At 37.6% G+C, this 17,949-nt stretch overlaps 1 protein-coding gene across 5 annotated transcripts in view; it reads right to left on the minus strand.

Annotated features, from left to right (window-relative positions):
• The window catches only part of LOC112987069 (LHFPL tetraspan subfamily member 2 protein), a 134,608-nt gene that overhangs the window by 46,351 nt on the left and 70,308 nt on the right, over positions 1–17,949 (minus strand). Inside the window, exon 1 of one of the 5 annotated variants that reach the window (XM_064501735.1) lies at positions 17,814–17,834. The exons of the other annotated variants lie outside the window; for them this stretch is intronic. The gene's annotated coding sequence lies outside the window, so the exon portion shown is untranslated. Of the gene's footprint in view, positions 1–17,813; positions 17,835–17,949 lie in introns of those variants that run through there. 5 annotated transcript variants of the gene reach the window in all.

Genomic DNA, 17,949 nt, shown 5'->3' on the forward strand with positions numbered 1-17,949 from the left:
CTACTGGCAAAGGACGGTCCACGGATTTCCCCTCATAAGAAACTTAAAAATTTCTTAGAACACAAGAGAAGACAGCTTATGTACACGTTACATTGAATGTTCTGTTATATGAACTCACAGACAGTGACTGGTCTGCCAAGCACTGAAAACCATAAAGCATCACGACCTAAGCGAAGCAACAGGGACAGGACATAGCCTCCACCGAGTGTCCACCGAGCCTCCCCAGCTCGCCCTCCTGGCTCTTCCGAGGCAAACTCTTGGGAGAATCACCAAATGCTCTCTAAACTTCCTTCTCCTTTGCATCCCTTGTGAACTTAAAGGACCCAAGCAACTGACGTACTCCCTGGGAGACTGCAGGAAGGACATATTTGTTGAAGACATCTGGACACAAGGTTTCAGACCTAATCTAACAATTCTGAATAATCACTTGGAAGACACAGAAGAGTTTACTATTGATTCCAGCAGAGACAGCATTTAACCTGTTCAACCCACTTCTTTATACAGAGGATCGCAGCTATTTTTTACACTCTACAGCTGTAAGAGAAAATCTAGCTGGACTTGGATTTGATCCCCTTATTGCACCATGCCTCTGAGATTAAAAAGTCGCTTCTGTTCCTAGAAAAGTTCAAACAGTCAAAAACCAAGCATTTCTTTTCAGGAAGTTTTATTTAGAGACATTCTAAAAGATCATCAAATTAACTCAAAGCATATCTAAAAGAAAGGCTGCAGCTAACTCTGCCTGTAAGAAGAATGGAAACCAAAAAACAATTAAAATTACAAGTCTGAGCATGAAATATTTTCAGCCTTTGATTTTTTGTGTTGTCTCAGTTCCTCCAGTCTTTTAAAATGTCATAAACCATCTCTGTGCCCCAGAAGCTGCATTTCAGACTCTCAATCAGCATGCTTGTGTATGCGAAACATACTGCTGAGTTAGCCTTCACCTCTCATGTCTAATCATAAATTATATTTCCAGACAGATTTAGTGAGAGCTTTTATCACTGATTTAGTGAAACAGAGACTGAAAGAAGAATGCTGAAATGGGAAAAAGCACAATTATGATGGAATATTCTCTTACTTAGGCCACGTATTAAGAAGTCTTTTAAAACAAATCCTGGGTTGGTCACCCAAGCAAAAGACAGAAGTCAGTCCTTCAAGGCCTTTCACAATGTACTAGAGGCTGAAGAATCAAGTTTATAAAAAACCTTGAAAGCAATGAAGAGATTCATGCTGGATAATACTTGTTGGCAACAAGTGATCTTTGCTTTTGGTACACGACAATGCAAGAATTGCTCTGGCTTGTATTAAAGTGCCATTTAATGTGGAAAGTCCAGGGTTAATAGGTTAGTTGGCCTAAAGAGACTAAGATCCTATGTGAAAGTGAAGTTCTACACAGTATATTTGGGATATTTGATCAACAGTTTGACTCATTCTTCTCAACACAGACCGCTGCCAGCAACAGGAGGAGCAGATCCTCTCTACAATAGCTTTTTTCCTGCTTTCTTTTTTGTAATGCCAACATCTTTCACATAACAGTTTGCCTATAAGTCTACGCTTCTTTTTTTAATCTCCTGATTCCATAATAAGGATACAAAGATGCCTGGGTTTTGTGTCTATAACTGTATATATGTATTTTGTGGGATCAAAGATTATAGTGGGCTACTTTGAAAAAACCCTTTTCATAGAATTCTTCTTGTTCTGAAGAGTCCTGGCAAGTTGAATTTCATTGCATCCAATCTGTCTGCAGTCTGAAAAAGACCATTCACAAAGCTGAAAATGACCTGTTATTCTTTGACTGCGATGACCAGCTAGTGCTGAGAAATATATTTGAAATAAAATTGAAAAGAATATTCAAAAATGTATCAAATTCAGTCAAGAGTTACTGAATACTTCCATACTTTCATTAACATATATAGAGAATATACCCACTCTAACTTCACAGAATTAAAAAAATAAATCAGGAAAAAAATTTACAGTACTTTGAATTTCTTCTCTGGTGTAATAAGTACGGCAAAATCTCAGCTAATGGACATGTTATTTTTAACACAAAGTGAAAAACAATCTTTTAATGGTATTTGTTTACTTCTTTGTTAGTAGTTTTATTTATTTATTTTTAAGAAAAAAGAATTGAACTATTTAGTTGTGGGCTGAGTTGATTTTCCTGCTCTGTTCCATTGCCATTTTAATCCATGCTCTTCAATTTCTGTCTACATAGCTTTGTTCTATAGAGACACAATCTTTGGGAAGGAAAAAAAACCCAGGATACTTCTATCTACAATTCCTTACACAATAACTTGATGCCTGAAGTCAAATTTCTTTTTTAAGTAGGAAGAATGCAAGGTTAATTTAAATTTTCATTGTTTTGAGAATTGTTGAAAGTTGCATTTAAAGACAACAACCGAGTTCTCAGAATAGGAAGTATTTTGACATATTCATCAAAACTTTAAATCCCTTCCTTCAATAGCTAGTATGAGAACATTTTAACAGATAAATAAAATGGAAGAACGCAGATTGAAGTCACAGGTACCTCAAACTCAAACTATTCAAGTCATCATATTCTTCTGGAGGGGTGTTCTTAATGTCACTCAACCACTATTATCATAATCTAGATATCAATGGTATCAAGACGAGACAAGCGATTAAGGTTTTGCCAATGGATGCACTTATCACATTGTCTCATAGATATTTAACTTATTTGCCCATCAACAGATCTCTGTAACACACCCTTAGAAAGGAACAAATTTCAAACACAAGATCTCTCAAAAAGATCCTGCATAAACTTTAAAAAAACTGTATTAAACTTTTTCAATCTGTCAATGTCCTTTAAGCAAAGAAAGATGTCAATTCTTTGTCATCATGCACCTTTTCCTCTGAACTTCTGCTGCCTGATCTTTTACAAAATTCATCACATCAGTGTCTCAGGCTGAAGCCACTGAAGAAACGCACCCTGTCTCTCAGTCTTCCTGTCTTGATGGTCATCCTTTCCCTTCACTGCTGAGATCCACGACATTTAGCTATGAATAAAAGTAGCAATGATTCCAGTTTGATTGGCATTAGAAGAACAAAGGAAAATGTTGACAAACTGATGAGGAAAATAACAGAAATGGAGAAAATGTCCTATGCTTTATTTGGAGATGGGAGAGATCATGGAACAGAAACGCATGCAAGTGGATGAAATAATGAAGCAAAAAGATATTTCCGTATTATTATGGAAAAGTTAATGTATTTGTGAGACCTAGCCTTACCAAAACAATTTCATTAAAAAAAGATAATCATCATGATTCTGTGTTGGGAACTACCCGCACAGAATAATGCTCTGCATAATCATTTTTCTTCTGCCCAAATATTTACATTTTTATTAGTGGAAGAGTAACCCATACTCTTCCCTCCCTGGATTAAAGCATCACCACCAAATTACACAAAAACTCATGGCTAACTGGAAACAGCTGCTAAGCCATTTGCATCTCCATTGCTTTGTAATACCCACTAATAACTCGGAAGGATCATATCTTACATCTGCTTCCCTTCTACATCAAAGTCATAACAGATAGTTAGTAAGTGAAATTGTTGTAGAATCTAGATCTTGGAGAGAGACATAGAAAGTGATCCGGTGGTTGCTGCAGATGTTCCCCTCTGTACGTTTACTAATAGTTGCCTGGTGAGTTTTAACATTCTTGGAGCCAGGGTCTCCAGATGTCTTCTCCAAAATTAATAAGAACAACTGGAAAGTTTACAGGAGTGAGACAATCTAAAAATTCTTTTTTCTTAATTACTTCCCACAATTTTTTTCCAACATCTCAAGCAGCTCCAATATCCACAGAGGAACTGTGCAAAATAAATAACAGATAAAATAATAGATATTCTGCCTTAACATAAATATGAACAACTATAGCATACCAAAACAAAAGCATCACAGAAGACCCCATACCATATACCATCTCTTCTATGTCAAAGAGACACCCTTTTATTTTCACCAGCAGCACTTAAGCTGCCAGGCTGCATTGTCTCTTGCTACTGTCAAGCATTCTGTTCTTATGCTCTTAGTACAGCAAAACAGTGAGCTTACAGTCTGACATTAATGCCCATCACATCAAAGACATTATCCATAAGGTCTGACAACACAAAATGAGATACAGGACTCCATGCACTAGAATTTAATGAAAATGAACTGTAACACAGATGTTCTACCAGCATTTTTCTGGCCATTCTATCCTACACTGCCCTCAAGCAATCGCATCTACTTTACTTTCCAAAGAACCCCTCTGGACACAAAGAGAAACTAAGACGTATGATTCACACATCCAAACTTTCAAATCGTATTTTATTATAAAAGAACTTGGCTTGTTTTCATATTATCAAATGCATTAAATATTTTCTCATTTCTCTTGAGGGAGGAACGCAGATACTCTATTCTTATTAAAATTCAAACAAAACAGATTGTACAGAGAACCCCAGTTTCAGTGATTGCAGTATTTCATTCAAGGACTTGAATCGATTCCAGCGAGAACCCCGCAACCATGACCTCTCAGTACGCATACAGGCATTTTTTTTTTTTAGTCACAATTTTATGAAGATGTACATACATAAAACAGGTTCCATCCAGGCAGTATTTATCGCCTTCCTTGCCTCCTGCCAGAAACTTTTCTTCTTCTTTAAACAAAGAGCTACTGCTTTTCCTAATGGAATGAACATTTCTAAAGCCCCGGAAATCTAGCTGCAATTAGGTAATATAAATCAAACCACAGTAATGAAGCACTCAGATGACCCAGTTTTCTAACCAACGCAGCAGGAAGGTTCTATGGAAGCATTTCTAGGGATTTCTAGCACTAGCATACAATGTACTTATCTGTCAGGAATAGAATCAGGCAGACCACTCTTCTCCCTTCCCACAAAAAGATTGTGTAATTCTTCTTTGTAAAAAACAAGACAAAACAAAGCAAAAAACCCTACCCACGAAAACTAAAAGCCAGAGTCTATAGGGGAAACGAAAATCCTTCAAAGTTTTAACCAAACAGAAAGACAACTCATCTTCGAAGAGACAGCATGACAGAAGTTAAGGATAATCACTTTGAAGGCAGAAAAAGCTTCAAGATCTTGATCTAGTACAGGTGAGCAAGGCCATAAATCAGGGCTTTCAGGTAAAATCGGGACCAGCTACTTCCCTGTTAGCTGATTTAGAACAAACGAATGTCTCTTGTTTGCACCAGAAATTCCATTCTTGTAAAAGTTGGTAGTATATATCTATGAAAAATACAGATTTTAAAAAATTTCACATTGAAAAAGGTTACTGGAAAATTCTTCATTGGCTCAATATCAGCCAGCATTAGCTGGTGAATGACAAGTTGAAACAATTACAAACTATTTTGGACAATACCTCATGCATGTAAGAAAGAAATCTGATGAAAGAAGTTTCAAAATTGTTCTTGCCCAATATACTTCTCCAAATAAGCATTATGTACTTCATACTGGCCAACTTCTAAGCTGTTGTTATATGAGTGTATCTATCAGCCTCCCAACTTCTACCACCCCTGTATTTTCCTGCCCTTTACGAGCTAAAATCTTCTTGAAAATTTGAGACAGAATAATGGTAATATTTGTAACATAAGGCAATAGACTGCCAAGAGCTACTGTTTTCTTATTAATCCGGAGATGGGAAAAAACAAAGAACTAATCACCCACTTCCAGGAAGGGCCACTCATAATTTGCAGATCAAGCTGCACTTTCCTGTTCCCTCTCTATTCCTAGACTACCACAGAATAAAAGTTGTTACTTTCACTAAGGTCACAATAGCACCCTCTTTATAGAGAAGGAGTTTAATATTGTCCCTCAGACGTAAACTTAATGCTAAGGTACTAATTATTTTTTGTAACATGGAACTGTCAACTTAGAACGACGAACTGAATGAAGTAACTTTGAGCTTCAAAGGCAGTAGCTAGGGGTAAACAAAACCCTTAAATAATACAGATTGGAATACTATACTGTCAGAAGCTACATAATTTATAGTTTCAGCAGCACTGCAAACTCCAGAGGATATTGGTACTATGGAAAAAAAAACCCCAAGTTAAACAACATTGAATGTTTTTGTCTGAATACCTCTGCAGGAAGGCTTTCCACTCAGCAAAGAAAAGGCTGGAATCTATTCTTTATGTAGTAGCATTCAGTCTGCCACACACACAACTCCTAAAACGTCTGTGTGATTTAGAATCCTGAATTGTTCTTTTTCCTTCTGCAAAACCACATTTTCCTCTTAGGCCTTTACACATTAAAAAAGACAAGTTAGCTGCAGAGGACTAGCCTGTTCTAAGAGCTGAGCTCCCCCTTGGTATGAAGGGGCACAATTCAAATCACCCTTTAAAAAGAGCAAGCACACAATTCTGTCCTGCAACAGATAACAACACTACTAGGTAATACTAATGTTAACATTTGAGAATTACAGATGATGTTAATCTGGGACAGTGCATCGTATTTAGCTAAAATTATGAAGGCAGCATGCTATCAGCATAGCTGCAATCAACCCCTATTGTGCAACTGTAAGCCATTATATGCAAGCCTGCAAAATGCTTTAGTAACGGCAAAACGTTCAGTCTAGATCTTTATCAGAAGATGATCAGAACAATAATAAAAAAATTGCAAAGACTTCTACATCCATTTAATTAAACTTGTTTGTTCTTTACTACTGTATGTACTTTAACACACTTAGGCAAAAAAAACAGCTCCATTCCATCACTGTTAATAAATTTTCCATGGCAAAAAAGTCTGTTGTTATCATAACTTTAGATTGAATGATAAAAGTTTTACTTCAACAGAATTAGTTGTTCTAGAACATGTCATAGAAACATCAGACTATTATGACTTTTAGAAATAAAATTTAAGAACCTGACTAGCTCTTTTTTTTCTTCCTCAAATCACAATTAAAAAAAATGAAGTTGTAAAGTTGTAAACTACCCAAAACTATGTGAAAACTAAGAAGCAGGAGAATTGGAGCAGCTCACTAGTCACCAGATTTTTCCATCTAAATACACTTACATTTCAAGGAGGAAAACACTGCTTTTGTTCCAAAAATAATTAGGGTAACGACAAAAGGTCCAGCCTTTTATCTACTGTTTTCCAACTCTACTCTTTTCTTCTCTAAGCATTTCTAAAACATCTGAGGCTAATATTTGTTACATTTCTCTCTGGGCCTGTTTAAACCCTGTGATTTATAGACTCTACAGGTGAAAAATTACCTCAAATACAAGGAAGTGAAAGAAATAAAACTACTTAATAATGATCTAGCAACCACCTTTTGAATGCCTTTTCAAATAACATGCCAAACCGAAGTTCTATGAGACTTCTAGGATGAGGTTTGTTACAACATACTCTCCTGCAGTTTAAGGGTATAGTCACTGCTTACCAAAACCAATGGGAGTTTTTCACCTACCTTCTATGGACTCTGGACAGAGTCCCAGCCTACTGTACCAACATTACTTAAGATAGAGGTATTTTTCCTTATTGTTCAAACACAATTGCATGCACACAAACAACATCACAGGAATAGCTCTTGAAAACATCACAGCTGTTTCTCACTTTAAGCCTTAGATCCAGGTGGATCATGTAACGATTTTTACAGTCGTGCTGATTATTCCAAATTTGAACATCGCCAACGTATTAAAAATGTCTAAACCTGGGTGGATTAGCCCACCCTGGTTGGAAAATCTGACAAAAGACATAACTTCATATAATTCTAGTTGATTTAGGCATGCTATAAATAGCTGGAGTGTTATAATAGACACTGCATCATTGCATCCTTTGCCAATTAAGAAACTGGATTAGAACACACGCAAACAGCTAAGAATATGGAATTAATCCACACAGTAAACTCAAGAGGAAAGTGGACTCATTTTCCACTTGCTCTAAGAGCCTGTTATTCCCATTCTCTCTTGCTTCTCATGAACAAGAATGGAAATAATCATAATACTGAAAGCCCAGTTTTGTAGACATATTTTGGAAAGTGGTCCTCTTATTAAATATATAACATTTTACAGTACACTAGCTTCTAATTAAACTGTAAAGTTGTCTGTCACATTATTTGATATCTTACTTTTAACAGATTTGAAGTCAAACTAATATTGCACCTTAGTGAAGGATGATGTATAATTACTTAGATCAATGCTTATAATTTCTTCACCTGGCATAGAAAGTAAAGTTCCATTTTCCATTGCACACTTCCCAGTGATACTACTTTTTTTTCTATTAGCATGAACAACAACACAAAAATATGCTTATGCAAAACAGTTAGGTGAATCTACAAGCAAGATCCTGTAAAAAAATGTGCAACTGTAGCTGATATCAATCGAAACTAAGGGAGTTCAAATGATTTCCAGCTCCTGTGATTTTGTCATGAGTCATCTTTTGTTTTTCCCTTGAGTCATATGTTTGGGAACCGCAGTAGCGGTGCTCATAATTACATTTTACAATTTCATTATTGTGGTGAGGCTATGTGCCTTTTTAGATATATGCATCCACACACAAAGCATGAACATGACACTCTAGGTAACATGCCAGGTTACTGGGTATCAGATTTTGTTGCACAAAAAGCAAGAGATTATTACAAAAGTGTTTTTAATCTTTTAATGACAATTTCTTAGTGATAGTTCAATAAAATCTGTTTACATGAAGTCCAACATATCTTCTTGGTTGTGTACTTTCACTAACAAGACAACTCCCAGTTATCCCTTTTACAGAAAAACAAATATTACATTTTATCTACCAGACGGCTTATGATAATGATAGCATTCCACCCACACAAGTTGGAACAAGGCAAACAACTGGAAGTACATAGATGAAGCAAAATTTTCTAAATTTTTTCCTTTCCCAACCTTGATAGCCTTAAGAAGCAACAGCTAAGAACAGAGCACCCATGCCTTTTCTGTCTCTGAAAGTTTCTCACCTCCACACTCCTCGTTTTTGTGAGCTTCTTCTTTCCTACCCTTCTTACCCTTACTGTTTACATACAAGTGGATTTTGGTCTTAAAACTATGAAAAATCAGGTTTTGCTAGATGTAGTATTCTAGTGGTAGAAAAAAAATGTTATATCAATCTAAAATGACTTTAAAAAATTAATAAATAGCATCAGTTAGAAAACCACACTGGTGAGGCCTTTATTGTTAAAAACTGTTATTCTGTTGCATGACTTCAAGTGCATTCAAATGCTGCTCAAGATGCAAGTGGTCACATAAGAATCAGAGTTGTTATTATCTAAACTGGAAGTGGGGAAGGAAAGTACACAAGTGCTTGCAATACAAACACAATTACATATTTTAAAATTCAGCTCCTTTGAATACCCACAAAACTTTAAAATCTATCTTTTATAAAGTTTCTGCCAGAAGAACTTAATTGCTTCTAAGTTTTTGAAAAGCAACTCCTGCAATCAAAATTGCTTTTCAATATTCATATAAACCTCCATAAATCCTAACCATTGCCTGGAGCATATACTGCTGTTCCAGCTATGACCAAAATGATTAAATTCAATAGATGAACATGAAAAGAAAAAGAAAAGAAAAGAAAAGAAAAAAACCCTTTCATCGGGCCCCATTTCCAACACTGAATATATTAAGACTTACTCTCGGGTCGTACCCAGCAGGAAGCAATTCTGCTTCAGCAAAGGACTAAGTAGATGAACTAATGGATCTCTCTCATATCATATTTTGACAATGTTCCACTTTCTAAATAACTTGTCACTTAAAAATGAAAACCAAAAAGACCCCAGAGTAAACCCTCTCCACAAAACAGATTCTAACAAACATGAATTTCAGGGTTCCGCACAGCTGAATGCAGTAACATACAGCCAAGGATGAACTTCTAGAATACGCTGTTATTTGCTAAAATAAGCAAGATTGTGCTCTGGCTGCTATTCCTACAAACATTCCCATCTGGCCTCAACAAACTAGGGAGAAGAGTGATGCAATTTCCATGGCACCTCCACTCTCAAAGCCAGACACCCACCAACTAGGTGTCAGCAAGCTCTTACACAAGTCGTCTCAAATTACAACTTTGCACCAAGACACGAAACTGGTTCCCTCTAACATCTGTTAACCTAATTGGTTCCTATGAGCCTGTAACAATTAAACCTGTTGTTGCAGGGAGGAACAAGGAAAGGGAATTTTATATAGCCACAGCTGGGCAGTTAGCAGAACAAATGGACCCCATCTGTATCAACGATTCTCACCAAAATCCAGTTATGAAGCTGTGAGAACAAGCCATAAATGAGGCCGATTGCTTCAGCAATTGGAGTGAGCTCCAACTGCTCATCAGCTGCTCTGTCACAACAACGACCATAGGCAGCGTGCAAAGGCTTAAGAATCTCAAATCAGCAAATTTAACAATCCTGGAAGAAGGAAGAAAGACTACCACCATGCCAAATATGGACTGAATCACTTGTTCAAAGTAAAAACAGAGTTCCTCTACAATACATGACAGAATTGGCAGTTTTTAGTTGGCCTGTATTAAGAGGGAAAAAATTTGGAATCAAAGTCCATGATTAGATTTAAAATGTTTTTAAGAAAAAGCGAAGTATTGCAACAGTTAAGCAAATTCAGCTCTTCACTGATGCAGAATATTTCATTGAATTTAAGTCAGAAATAGAACCTTTTTCCTCCAAAAGAAAAAATACAAATAGAACAAACTCATACCCAGCTTTGTATTGACCCCAGTTCTGCAAACACTTACATATGAGCCTGTCTCTATACACACTGAGATGATTTTTAATTTCAGGAGGAATCTGCATGAGGGTTCACAGACCAGGAGCTATATTGTCTTCCATATCATCAGCATTCAGCATAAGGAGAGAAGCTAACAGTTCATAAGTTTTGTAAAAGATCTGTAAGCCCTAACATCTTCTTACAGCCAACACCGCCGTTTTCTTCCAGAGTGCCTCCATCAGATTCATCTCTGGTACTAACAGCCAATTTCTCTTCCCTTCTGTAACCAAGTTTTAAAATGACTTCATGGAACACTTCTCAAAGTATTTTATTTTGTTCCATGTCCTCTTCTGCATGTTCTGCCACAATTCTATGATTCTGGGCCCAACACTCTACTGAGATGATACTACTATCACTGGAAGGTCCTCAGAAGCTCTTGTGACACCCTATCAGATTATGTACCTCACAGTTGGACACCTTTAATAGCTCACATGGGGGCGGGGGTGGGGGGCAGGGAGAGAGGACAACCCAAGTGTTATTTACCTGGTGGGAGCCAGGCAGTTAATAGCTTTCACCTTTGTTTCTATAAGAACTATCTAGTGGCATTTATTTTTGTATTGTTTTGTTTGCTATTTATCACCTCTTCCTCTGCTCCTCCGATTTTCACCAGCCTTTGTGGAATTCCATAAAGTCAACTTTTAAAACAGGAATATTTCTAACAGGTAAGTTGAGACTTATCTGGTATTTGTAAGTAAATGCAAAAAACTCCTCCCTTCTCCAGAATATCATTGAAGAAGGCCTATGTAGCTAAAATCCCATTCTTTTCTCTCTGTATGTTTCCTCAGACAATTGCAGTTATGGATTCCTATCACTTTCTCCATAATACCGCCCAAGAATTTATCAATTAAAAATGTCCTTTTGTCTAATGATTGCAAAACACTTCCAATACATCTCAATTACACTTTACAGTTATTCTGAATCAGACTCAGTTAGCATCAGAAGAAGGTTGTTCCCAATTATGTAGTGCTATTTGATGCTGCAACAGATAAGATTATTAAAAGTGCTCCAAAGCAATCAAATTTAATGCTCCTCAAATTTCTGAAAATGCTAGACTCCTGACAGGCTTTCTGTAAGCATGAAAGTTGGAGCGATGCATCCAGGTGCATTTCATAATAGTGCTAAGGTTCTGTATGCATCTTTGGGCTTGGAAATGGATTTTAAGTTACATAGCCTTTCTAGACCTTCCTCTCATGAAATGTCATTTCACATCATTTCAGGTTAATGAGGCCGATCATCTCAAGTACCTCTGATGTTTTTTAATAAGTTACTCTATTTCCTCTAAGCCTTCTTTTTTTTCCATTTCATTTTCATTTCTGCTCTGCCTAGGTTGTGATATGGAAGAGTTCACTCAAGACGGAACAGAGAAAGATCTTGATTTATCAAGAACACATTCTTCCCCACTGGCACAGTATATACCTCTGTACTGGTCCGTTACCAAGAGTGACAGGAAAGCTGCAACAGGCGCCGCAGCGAACGCAGAACCCGTGGGAGAGCGTCAGAATGTAGGACAGACAAGAATGAAAACTTCTACACAAAACGCGTTAAAAATTCTGATTTTGCACTTCCAGTCCCAACACCCATCTCTCTATTAAAAGTGATATATAAAACAGAGAATCGCAAATAGGGGAAGGGGAAATTCCATCCAGCCTCTGCCACTGCTCATACTCCCCCTGAAGCACGTCTCTTGCTAGCAGCCATGCAAAAAACATACCAGCAGGGACAGAATATAGAAAATGAGCCAGGCCACGCATGAGGATCCTGGCTGCCCTTCTGTCTGTGCACGTGGTAATGACTGGTTGAGCTGGGGATGCCTCCTCATTCTCATCTTACCTTTTCCTCTTCCACTATGTAATAATGAACTGACCCGAGATACACGAGCCCCACACGCAGGGCAGCACTTCTCCTCCTAGGGACATCCAGCCCTGCTGGCCAGGCCAGGCCAGGGGCTGTGGGCCTGGCCTATAAGGAACAGGGCTGCGGGAGGAAGAGGCACTTCCTCTCCCCAAAGAGATCTCTGCATAAGCAAACAAGGGCATGAAAAGAAATGTACACCTAGCTAGTGGTGTACAGAGCCACTCAGGCAGCGGGGTGGATGCAGCGAGCCCAATGAAAGTCAGATGGCAGGATTCTGGCAGAGGGTAGAGGAACAGATTAGGCAGCACCTTCAAGGGATAACGTCACTGGAGCTTGAGATACAAAGATTATTTGCAGGGAGAATAAGTTTTTGATTATTACATTCAGGAAGAGGTGGAGACAGTCTAGTCTGTGACAGCCCAGAGTGCATTTATGGACAGGGTATAAAATTACTAGGGAGAAGGAGGAGGAGGGAAAAAAACCCGAGTCCCCTCTGAAATGTTTGAGAATCACTTACAGAAGAGTTGTGATGATGCGACCATTTCTGCAGATAGGAAGCTGAAGCAGAGAGGCAAAGGGCTTACTAAATGTCATACTGTTATATTAAGGAGACAGAAATAGAACAAACCCTGTTTTACATCATCATCACGAGGCTCTTCTCGAGCTTCTCAAGTCTGATATTCCTTCCATTATCTAGCCTAGAAACCACGTACCTATGAATGTGCTTCAGCAACCAGAACTGTAGCTGAGATGAATAAACAGAACAAAAATGAAAGACAAGTTTTTCCAATATGTGCCTAGGCACACCCATACCTAAACTTTTCCAAGTCTCATTTCTATAAAATGGTCATTAAGCCAAAGTAAGATACAGGAATCAGAGCACAGGAAAACAAAATTAAATAAATTACTCTAAGCATAAAAAAAAGACTGGCCCTCCTTCATTCAGTCCTAGATTTTGAATTGTTATTTTTAATAAATGAAATATCATGCTATAATTCCAGAATGCATGACACTGCATTTCACAGCACACTAGAATTGCTAATACAGTAAATTTCATATAATTTATTAGCATGCTTGTTGGTACTGGACTGAGTTATTGTTTTTAGATTCCATGTGTAACTTAAAAATTCACTATATTAATATTATATTCTTGTTAAATTACATGTCTTGAATGGGCAGTGTCAAAAATATCAAATCTTAAGGTAGCAACATTTCACAAGGCCACTGAGAAGAGAAACTACTACAAGCAGACAACAGTCTCTAGAGAACGATATTAAAGTTAAGTATTCAAGGAGACCGTGGGCCAAGTTCTACTCAGGCCTGCACTCTCCACATGTCTGAGCAAAACCGCCAGTGAATAATTAAGAAAACAGATTGAGAATATAAAGACAAACTTTCTTCATAATAATAATAATAATTAAAAAAATTACTGCCACAGCAGCTGTCTTACGTAGATTTGTTTTTTCTAGTTTTGCTACACCTTTTTCTTTTTCTCCTTTTCCATAGAACTTCCTGCAGTCTCTATGTGAGACTTGTCATCAGGAAACTGTTGTTTATCATGAATTCCATTACTCGGTTATTTCCAGATTCCAGAAAAAGTGATCCAAAAAATGCTTGTGTTAGCAGTGTTCTATCCTAAAACAGAACTGATGAATTTTTCAAAAAATTTTTTGAAATATGCCACAAATTAAAATGTGCTAATACTGATTACCAATTTCGTTCAATAAGAAGGAAGTATACACACGGATTGGTGATTAAAAAAAAGGAAAAATAAATGGGATGAGGACACCTTTCTAAGTAAGAGTCATGGCAGTTGGTCAATTCTACTCGATTCCCTTAGGGTCCCATCTGCAGCCTAAGCAGGACAGTCCCTCTGTGTTTCACAGGTACTAGTATGACATGGATGTCCCTGAGGTAGAGTTGCTAAAGCCATCAGGAAAATGGTCATCAACAAAAACTCAGGAACAAACAAAACCTGCTTGATAACCAAACAGCAGAAGCTGAATGGGTGGGAATGCCAGGGAGGGAGACCTAGGAAATGTTTACATTAAAAATAATGTTGTCTTGACATATGTGCAAAACAGTACTTTATTATCATACTCCCAACAGATTTGACAGTTTCAGGAAGGGATATGAACTGTATCCAATTTCCAGAAAGAAATAGGCTCAATGCGTTCTGGAAAACTAGTTGAATTTCAGCAGATGTTTTCAACATCCCTAGTATACAATTTCTTTTTCTTCTTCTCAGGATTAACTTTCCCAGTAAACAACAACAAAAAGTTATCTGCAGGGAAGGATATTTTCCTTGTTTAAAAAAATCTTTAGAGACTATGAACTTTTTAATTTTCATCTGCATTAAATTTTGCCCCCAAACGAATCTTTATGAAAATATTTTATCTTCCTGTATTGTTTGTCTAAGAGGTGGATTTAAAAATGATCCGGTAAAGGACAACTGCAACCTTCTACCAACTAGACAAAACAGAGGACAGAGGTTTAAGTGCACTTCATGCTCTAAGCAAGTTAATACTACATTCTCAAAACTAAAGGCCATTAAATAGGGTTTTCAAATATATTTTTGAATGGTGAAAAAAACAAAGATAAATAAGGAGTAAGGTACAATCGAGCTGAGGAGTTTGTGCTGATACTTCAGTATTAATTGCATACGTTCTTCCTGCAACTTTCTGCACCGTTACATATGCAACTCCGGGCAGCAGTTAGCACTAGCAGATGCAAAAGATGCTTACTTAAAAAAGTTTGTATTAATTTACTATTTTATAATATAGTACTATCCAGATGCTTCGCACACACCCACAACACCAGTATGTTTGTAATCAAAAAGTGTTTGAGTACAAAAATACGGACAACACTCAGTTTGTATTTCTATTTTGCATAAAACAAAATTTAAAAAGGAATATAAAAAGCCCTCATCAGCCTACACTTGGTATTATTAAAATATTTTTCATACAGCAATACTTGATTTTATCATGGATATTAGCTATATTCTACCAGAATACCATTCTAATATCTTAGGACAATAAGAGATTAAGATATTACTTTTAAAGACATTATAATAGGCATCTTTTAAGTATTTTAGGAGGTATATATAGCACACGAAAACATCCAGCTTTTGGTCAGACATGTTACTTCATTTCCTCCCAATTATTCCACTCCATTGAAAGCAAACCATATTCTTTCACTGTTGTTAATGCTCTCCTCGTAAGTCCTTCCGCGTTACATAGCCGTGTGCTCCGATTACTGTGCCGAGGGGAGCACTGCCCCTAAACGGGACTGCAGTGGCATGATCAGAGCACAGGACTTGGGTGTCAGGAATTCATGCCAATACATCACTGGGTGTCCTTGATTAAGTCACACCTTCATTGATCTCATGCTGTTTTAAAAATCAATGCAATTGGCATTTTGGTGTTTACCTAGTATTCATTAAAAATTCATCTAGTAACATTTGCTCACTTAGCAGCCCAGGCCACTCAGCTCATTATTCTCATTAAATACTTCTTCCTTGGTCTGCCTGCATATATTATTGAAAAAAATATTGTTGCCTTCTGCTTCATTTCCACTATGTATTTAGACACACGAATTTCAATGGATAGAAAGAGGCTACTTGCACGTTTGTTTGGAGGCCATAATGCTCTCCTTCCTTTTAATAGCTTTGGGAATCAATCTCACAGCCCCAACAACTTAAGATAGAGAGGGCCAGAAGGGTACACAAAAAGAATTCCTCTGGGGGACTGAGAAAAAGGATAAGTCTGTCTCAAGAAATAAAATGAGAACTATTTCTTTCAGGTGGTAAATGCCTACTTGGACATAAAGTTGTTGGCTCCATATTTGAGCTCTGTGCATGGCTCTACTTTCTGTGCAAGGGAGCCCTCATCACACCCAGGGTAGAGAGCAAGATGCAATGACAGTTTTGGCAATTCCTGACAAACAGTCCTTCTCAATCTATACACATTTCTTCTAGTTCTTTCACTGACAGCTTATTTTTGAGAGATTTGTTTTCCTGGACTTTCCGATGGCCCTATTTGTAACAAATGATTTTCACGCATAGGCTAACACATCTTCAGACAGATCTAGAGAGCACAACACAGATCCCATGCTTTTGAAATAAGTCAGTGTGCTGTAGTACACGGCAGAAAGACTGTCTTTTACCTTTTCCTCCCCTTCTGCCTAGCACATCTGAAAATGAGCTCAAGCTCTTTTTTAGTTCCAGCAGCTGCCTATAATGGAAAAAATGAAGATTGGCTGTTGCCAGAAAAGTGGGCAGTAAGAAATAACAGATGTGAAGTTTCGACAGCATCCCCGGCCAGCTCAGTCTCACAGACAGCTTCTGAGCCGGAGCTCCCCTTGGGCTGCAGGCTCTCGGAGGCCTGCTTGCATTTCGAGCAGCTGAGCTATGCCTCTGGTTTCGCTGGATTTACTCGGTGACCTCAGCAGCACGTGTAACTGACAGGAAATATTCATATCCTTGCAAACACCTGTGGGCTGTTTGTGAAAGATCTCTGATTAAAGTTAGTCACTAATTTTCCAAAATCATTTTAACATTTCACTTGTCTTCCTCTTTCCCCCTCTCTTCCCTTTTATTTCGCAGACACTTAGGGTGAGCAAGGAAGAAAAGACAGTTCCCTCAACACAAAATCTTATTACATAAGACTTGCAAAGAAAATAAGATCTAAGAAACCAACCTAATCTGGTGTATACCTTTTTAAGAGAAAGGGCAGTGGATGACGAATGCCCTTCAGAGTCAACTTGAATTACAGAAATCATTTTCAAAGAATGAAGTTTCTTCAGGGTTTAAAGGGGAAATCATAAATATAAGAACTGTAGAATATATCACATCAAGGGCAGCTTCTGTCAGCTCAATTTGCAAGATTAAGTAGACTTCAATTTAAAGTAATACTGAATAAAACAAAAGTTATATTTAGGCATCAGAAATATGTCTAGAAAGTGCAGTGTGGATCATAAAGATGACTGCTACTTCAGAAAAGCCAATTATAAAGCAATGGTAGAAAAAGAAATGCTGTCAGTGAAGAATAGGGAGCAGCAGCAACTAATATCAAGCAGAAACAAAGTTGGGCTATCACAAGCCATTGCTCTGATATGTTCAAAATCTGGTCAGAAAACGCAGCTCTTAGGGAGCATTCATTTTCATGCTGTGTCTCATCTGGCGTAGTTACTACCTGTTGCCGAAAGAAACAGTACCACTCTCACCGCCTACTTCCAGCTGCTGATTCCCCGTTTGTCCCTTGTGTTGAATCTAGTAATTTCACAGCCACAGGACGAGCCAGGCCAGCATAGTTATCTGATGCAGCTTTCCTTGCCAGGAAACTAGGTCTTTTGCTGAATC

The sequence above is a fragment of the Dromaius novaehollandiae genome, chromosome Z, assembly GCF_036370855.1.
Source record: "Dromaius novaehollandiae isolate bDroNov1 chromosome Z, bDroNov1.hap1, whole genome shotgun sequence".
Taxonomy (NCBI): Eukaryota; Metazoa; Chordata; class Aves; order Casuariiformes; family Dromaiidae; genus Dromaius; species Dromaius novaehollandiae.